We start from the raw sequence: 7,416 nt of genomic DNA, 5'->3' as shown, positions 1-7,416 counted from the left end.
TTTACTTTCTTCCCCCCCCCCTTAAGCATTGTAGATTGAACTCGGGGTCTCCCACGTATTAAGTAAGTACTGTAGCACTGGAGCTATATCCCCAAGCCCTTCCAAGATTTTGTTTTAAAAAAGTGAATAATCAACTCCTGGATTTCTTCAGGTACCTAGGGTTGTTCCCTCCCATACCAATGATCTGACTGCTAACGTACTCTAGCAAAAGTCAGCTAGAAACCCCAAGTGTCAAAGGGAAGGGAAATATGGAGGTGGTTCTGAGTGGGCACAAAATGCCAGCTTCTGTCTATGGCTCCCCCAAACATGATCCTCACATACATACAGATTTAAAGTAGTAGTGAAGAGCCATACAAATGTATTCCAAAAGATCACGCAAACTATTACCTTCCCAAAGGCTAACATCCCAAGACAGACTTTGTGGGAGTGGTCAATCTGTGCAAAGCATTCAGCAGTTAGCAGGCATTTACTAGGGCCATAGCACACAGTAGCGGGATAGCAGAAGTCACTACAACTGATCTGGTTGACACATAAATGTGATTACTTCTAGAACTTTGCAAAAAATTGCCTTTGTATATACTCGAATGAATGAGACTTTCCCTGCAAAGTGTGTGTGTATGTGTGTGTGTGGGGAGAGAGAGAGAGAGAGAGAGAGAGAGAGAGAGAGAGAGAGAGAATGTTCATTTCCCACTATATATGACAAAGTATAGACGTGCCTCCTTTTCTACCACAAATGCAATACTTTTCTGTGACAAAAATCATCAAAAATACTTGCATCTACCTTACATGGAAAATATGCCAATCATTCATCAAACCTATACCAAATCTTCAGTATTTTTATGTGACATGTTAAAATATTATTTTCTATTCATTCATTTTATGATTCTCACAACAGTAGGCTGCAAGCTGTTTAGTTATAAATGCTACCAGATTTCTGAAACTCTTTCCCCAATCTGTTTTTCCCTTTTTTGCCTATGTATTGACACAATCAAAGCCTAAACGTGCAATTCAAGATGACACCTACTCCCATGAGTCAGTGGATGCAGACTCAGATAGTGTGTGCATGTGTGTGCAGAGAGAGCTATGCAGCAATTTCCCTATGAAAACGCCATTCCCTCTGCAAACACAAAAGCTTCCTTGCCTGCAGCAAAAGGAACTGATCATTCAGCAATATGGCCCAAAATAATACCTGTATTTTTAATCGCAATATGAAAGACAAAATAGAAAATGCAAGCACATGTATGATTAACACATTTAAAGGAACCACGATCGTAATCAAGACAAATAACAAACTGCAAGAACCAAAAATGTTAAAAGTCATGGAGATTCCATTTTCTCCTTGTAGATTTTTTTCACTGCAATTAGCAAGCTGTGTAAATGTAACCATGGATCATTCACATGACCAAGCATGCACACCTGATTTTACCACTTTTTTCCCCATTTGGATATGGCTGACTCACCATTTCCTTTCAGTGTCCACGCTCAGTGCCTCAGGAATGAGAATGCCTGCATCTTATGGTTATTGAAAAAGAAAAGGCAATTAAGACAGATCTTCATGGGATTCTGGCATCCTTGCACAATTCCCCACTTGGGTCACCCATGTGCAGAACTCACATGAAGCAACTGTTCCACACAGTAAGGACTACCGGTCCCACCAGTAGGGACGACAGTAGTATAGCTTTTAGTTCCAAAATCCTTTCAGCTAGCTATAAAAACCAAGGCTGCAAAAACTGCATGCATCCTCAGGCACACATGCATCATGGACAAATGCCCCCGCCACCCACCCACACATGTGCATGATTGCAGAGCTCCAGCTGGAATCTGAACCGTGATTTGCATGATTTTTCATCTTTAGACAGAACAATAAACACTGTTTGTAGATCTTGCCAAATCAGACTCACGCCATTGTGAGCTGACAAACAACCTGCCCTTCAAGACAGCAGAACAAAAGAGGCATTGGGAAGTACAGCCCCCTCACAAATAGCACAAGCGATTTTAAACAGGTCTTCTCTGGGATAAGATGCCCTGAGAAGGAGCACTGGAGTCTCTTACCTGCTTCTCTGCCTGCTGCTGTGAATTGTGGCTCACCCAGTCTGTAAAGACAGCTAAGTGCTTAAGAGACTCACAGCCCGCCTCTGCCACCGCAGCATTCTGCTGCCTACAGCATCGTGGAGTCAGAAAGGCATGCTGGCAACAGCTGGAGTGTCAGAGCCTGCTGCCTTATGATGCACAAGTTCACGCAGGCTCTGTGAACTCCAGGACCCAGCAATATCTGGCCTTGGGCAATGTTCCCAACACTTCCATGCGTAAGCCTTAAGAGGCTTCTCATTTACAAACCCCCATAACGCATGAGGGGGTCCCTTTTTATATTTTTTTAAAAATGGAAACTGTAGAAAAGCTTACTGTATGGATATCATTTATGCATTCTATTTAAGAATTCTCAGCAATGCTATCACATGTGCAATACATGGTCCAACTCGACAACCACAATGGAGTTAAAGACCCACGAAAGCCTACTTTATGTTTATGGATATTCTTATGCTGATTACACACTCATTAGGAATGTGATCCATCAACCAACAAACCAAGTGTTCCAGGACTTTTCCTGTGTGCAAGGGCAAGAAGACAAAGCAGCCAGGCTGAACAGACTCACCCAATTCATCACATCACAAAGACTTGCATTTAAAGACCCTGTGCCCCACCTCCTCTCCTAGCACAGCCCCTCAACCTCAGTGCCAAGGTCCTGCACAGAAAGCACCTCCTTCACAGCTCCTTCCCACCTAGACAGCCCCCAGCCTGAGTCTTGGACTTAGCCACCCAGGACTGACATTCTTTCTCCAGTTTGTTTCCATAAAGCACAGTAATTATTTCAATCTCCCATTCACTGCATGAAATAACACATGCTACTTTGTAGTCTCTAATGCAGTATAGTGGTAACTTATTGATTATATCCATGAAACATTTACTCTCTATTCTCACACATTCATTTTTATACAATTATGGGTTTCATTCTGACATTTTCATCCATGTTACCATGTACTTTGCTTATCTGCACTCCTCATTACCTTCTCCTGCCTCTTCTCACCCTTCCTCTTCTACTTGCATGTCATATGCTCGTATGTGTGTGTGTGAGAGAGAGAGAGAGACAGAGACAGAGACAGAGAGACAATGCCTATGTGTGTTGTTACTCTACAGTCCACACGACAGAAACCATTCGATGTTTGTCTGACCTATTTTAGTGTTCTTAACACAATGTTCACCTATTTCCCTACAAACATATGACTTCATTTTTCTTTATGGCCAAATAAAACTCCATGTAAGCACACACACACACACACACACACACACACACACACACACACTTTCTCTTCTTTACTTCTTTGTTGACAGGACACCCTGGATAATTTCATTGTGTAGTGCTGCAACAAACATGGGTGTGCAGGTAAATCTGCTATACTAACTTTGATTCCACTAAGCACTTAAATGTGAAAGAATGGAATTATGGATTTCCTGTCACATAAGGATGAGAGCTCAACCAGTCTGGGAGGCCTGGTACAAGGAGAATGAGTATTGGAACCTGTATTTTTTACTGAAAAGCCCACACTCTATCCAGTATTTTCCATGTCCAATACTATTTTACCAAGTATAGGATGATGTCACTTCCCTCCCTCCTTCTTCAAGGAGTTTGCACGTGCTAAACAAGTATTCTGACAACTGAGTACAAGCTAACCCAAAGCATTCATTTTCAAATAATTTTCTTAATTACAGAAAATTTAAACAAAAGGAGAGATTTTCATATAATATATTACTATTGTCTATTATTATGCCTGAGATTCATATAGTATACTTTACTATGATTTGGACCATAAATGTCTCCCAAGGCCCTATGTTTTATTTATTTAATTTTATTTTACAAATTTATTTTTATTCTTTTGTGTATGAGTATTTTGCATATATAAGTATACCCATGTAATGAAATGTGCATGGAGATCAGAAGAGGGTGTTGTATCCCCAGCAACTGTAGTTATGGATGATTGTTAGCTGTCATGTGGGTACTGGGAAAGGAATCTGGATCCTCTGCAAGAACAACCAGTGTTCTTAACTGCTGAACCATTTACCGTTCCATCGCCAAGGCCCTATGTTTTAAAACTTTAGTCCCTAGGATAACAGTACTAGGAAGTGGTAGAATCTTTAGGAGGTAGGGCCTAGAGGGAGGAAGATAAGTCATCAGGAGTGTGCTCTTGAATGGAACTGTGGAACATCATTCATTCCATCCTTCCTTCCTGTCGCTCTGCCTTTTGGCTAACATGAGGTGACTAGTTTCCTCCACAATGTGCTCCTGCTATGATGCTCTGCCTTTGTATGGGCCTAAAAGTAATGGGCTAACCAATCATGAACTGAAACCTCTAAAGTCATAAGCCAAAGCAAACCTTTTCTTTTATAAGTTGATCATTTGTTATAGTGATGGAAAGCTGACTAATATAGCTCATCCCATTTAATGACCCAATATTGGTACATTAATATTTACTAAAGGCCATACATCATTCAGATATCATGTATTGTTCCTTTCCTGGTCTAGGATCCTATCCAGCATCACATTATATTTAGTCATTACATCCTCTGAGGCATCCACAGAGACACTTTTCACTGTGGCAGTGTTATAAAACTGAAATGTTTGTCTCTCTCTTCAGAAGGGTAATGCAGGAAGATTGTGAGTTCACAGACAACCTGGGCTACAGTCAAACCCTTTCTCAAAAAACGACCAACCAACTAACCAATCAACTAACCAACCAACCAACCAACGCCTCTTAAGAATGAGAAGGTAGGACATCTGGGAGGTGAACAGTTTGAGAAAAGTGTTCTTTGCTAATTAGTGTGTTTATAAAAGAGACTCCAGGGACTGGAGAGATGGCTCAGCAGTTAAGAGTACTGGCTGCTCTAGCAGAGGACCCAGATTTGGTTCCCAGCACCCACATGCTAACTAACAACTGTCTATAACCCCAGTTCCAGGAAATCTGATGCCCTCTTCTGGCCCTTTTAGGCATTGCACACATGTGGCACTCATACATGCAGGCAAAACACATAAAATATAAATAAATTTTCAAAAATTAAGAATAACAAAAATAAAGAAGCCCTCAGAAAGCTTCCTCCACCATGTGCATACACAGGGAAAACATGTCCACCCATGGGCTAGAAAATGAGCCCTCATAAGATACCAAATCTGCTAGTGCCTTAACTTTGGACTCTGTAGCCTCCAGAATGGTTACAAGCCATCTAATCTAAGGTTTATTTATTTATTTTTTTAATTCTAGAAGCCTTAGTAGACTTAGACAGACAATTCTCAGACTTCCCTTGGTTTTGGTGTTCTTGACACTTTAGGGGAAATCTTTTTAGGTATAACATGATGCTCATTTGATTTCTTTTCTTTTTATAATTAGATTGACTATGAATTTTGGAGTAAAGACCACAGGGGCTAGAGAGATGGCTCAGCGGTTAAGAGCACTGCCTGCTCTTGCAGAGGACCTGGGTTCGATTCCTAGCACCCACGTGGTGGCTAAGTCTATAACTCAAGTTCCAGGGGATCTGGAGCCCTCTTCTGACCTCTGCGGGCATTGCATGACACAGGTGTACTCACACATGTGCAGGCAATACATTCATACACACAAAATAAAAATAATAAAGAACATATTTTTTTTAAAAAAGACCACAGAAATGAAGTACCATTTGTAACCATTATACAAAGGGCACATACTGCCAGCTTTATCCTCTGTGTCTTCAATCTGGTCACATGGAACAGCTGGTGAATGTGAGCTTTCTCCACTCTTATTTTCTCCTTCCCCCACCCACACTCTTCATACTTCATTCTTCTAAACAGCAGCCATTACCATTGCTGAATGCCTAGAGTTTTGCTCCACCTTCTTGAGGGTGGATCGTGTTAGTCAGCTTTCCCATTGTTGCAACAGAATACCTGAGAAAAAACAATTTAAAGGATGAAAGATTTATTTTGGCCCATGGTTTCAGAGATTCAGTTCAAAGTGGGCTGATTCTATTCCTTTAAGCCTGAGGTGAGGCAAAATATCACAGTGGCTGAAGTGTGTGGTGGAGCAAAGCTGTTTACCTCAAAGGATTCAGGGATGGGGGTACTTAGGACAAGACAGCCTCTTCAAGGGCACACCACAGTGACCTACTTCCTCTAATAACATCCAGGCTCCAAAAGGTTCTACCACCTCCCAATAGTCTATTCCATTATGAACCCCCTAATCCACTGGTTGATTAGGTCAGCACTCTTGTGATCTCATCACTTTCCAAAAGTCATCAGCTTGCCATCAAGCCTTTAGCACAGGGACTCTGGGGAAACATTTTAGATCAAAATCATAATGTGACAGGCCCTCATTGTGGGGGCTAGATTTATTTGTATGTGTGTTTGATCATGTCCTTCCTTTCCAATCTGCTTCAGGGTGGCTTAACTTTGCTATGCCCTAACCAGTCTTCAAGGCTACGCAGGTCTCTTCTATGGGACCAAGACTTGGGTGTGGTCTGTGCTTTAGAAATGTATCCTTTTATACCAGTTCCGAAGCAATTTTAATTGTTAGCATTAGACAGACATGACAGCATCAGTTCACATAGCTGTAAGTGGTATGTGGAAAGATAGGTTTGATGGGTGAGATAGACAAACAAAATTAATGTTATCAAAATAGCATCACTGTACAATCTCCTTCTTTAGTGTTAATTTCAATTAAAAGTCTGACGGGAAATTTAAAGGAATTCTAGACTCAAGTAAATTTTTTCACCACACACAGTACCACTTTCTGGGTTAGGAAGAAAAATTGTTATCATTTTATTTTACTGTATTGTATTTTCCACCCCCATTCTTTTTAATTATACTAACATTTAATGTTTGTTGGGGTGGGGATGGGGATGGGTGTTGTCACACACATACCACAATGCACATGTGGAGTTCAGAAGAAAATGAGGGAGTTGGTTCTCTCCTTCTACCATGTAGGTCCTGAGAATCAAACTCAGGTTGTCAGGCTTGGCAGCGAGTGCCTTTACCCACTAAGCCACCTTGTAGACCTAACTGTTACCATTTTAAACTATGTTTTTTAAAAATATAATTTTTTGAGAATTTCATGCATGCATAAAACATACTCCAATCATACACATCCTAACTCCTCTCCGATCTACCCAATGCGCCTCCTCCAAGCTTTGTGCAGTGGATAGCTGCACACCCATGAGTATATGGGCAGCACAAATCAGAATCAGTGGACTATATTTTAAAAGGGGGGAAGGGGAATGCATTCCTAAAAGTGATCCACCATGAATTACAACCAAAGAAAAGGAACTTTTATAATATCCACGTTTATAATTTGGGTTTCCATATACCCATGCTTCTTAGAGTGAGGCATAATGATTAGG

The 7,416-nt window shown here is 41.0% G+C and overlaps 1 protein-coding gene across 2 annotated transcripts in view; it reads right to left on the bottom strand.

The window, feature by feature from the left end:
• Positions 1-7,416, bottom strand: part of Shroom2 (shroom family member 2) — a 154,838-nt gene that overhangs the window by 30,591 nt on the left and 116,831 nt on the right. Inside the window, exon 1 of one of the 2 annotated variants that reach the window (XM_008829362.2) lies at positions 2,053-2,074. The exons of the other annotated variant lie outside the window; for it this stretch is intronic. The gene's annotated coding sequence lies outside the window, so the exon portion shown is untranslated. Of the gene's footprint in view, positions 1-2,052; positions 2,075-7,416 lie in introns of those variants that run through there. 2 annotated transcript variants of the gene reach the window in all.

Source organism: Nannospalax galili, unplaced genomic scaffold, assembly GCF_000622305.1.
Source record: "Nannospalax galili isolate Female #2095 unplaced genomic scaffold, S.galili_v1.0 scaffold414, whole genome shotgun sequence".
In the NCBI taxonomy this organism is placed as follows: Eukaryota; Metazoa; Chordata; class Mammalia; order Rodentia; family Spalacidae; genus Nannospalax; species Nannospalax galili.
Note: the sequence above shows the minus strand (reverse complement) of the source record. Positions and strands in the feature narration are given on the sequence as shown.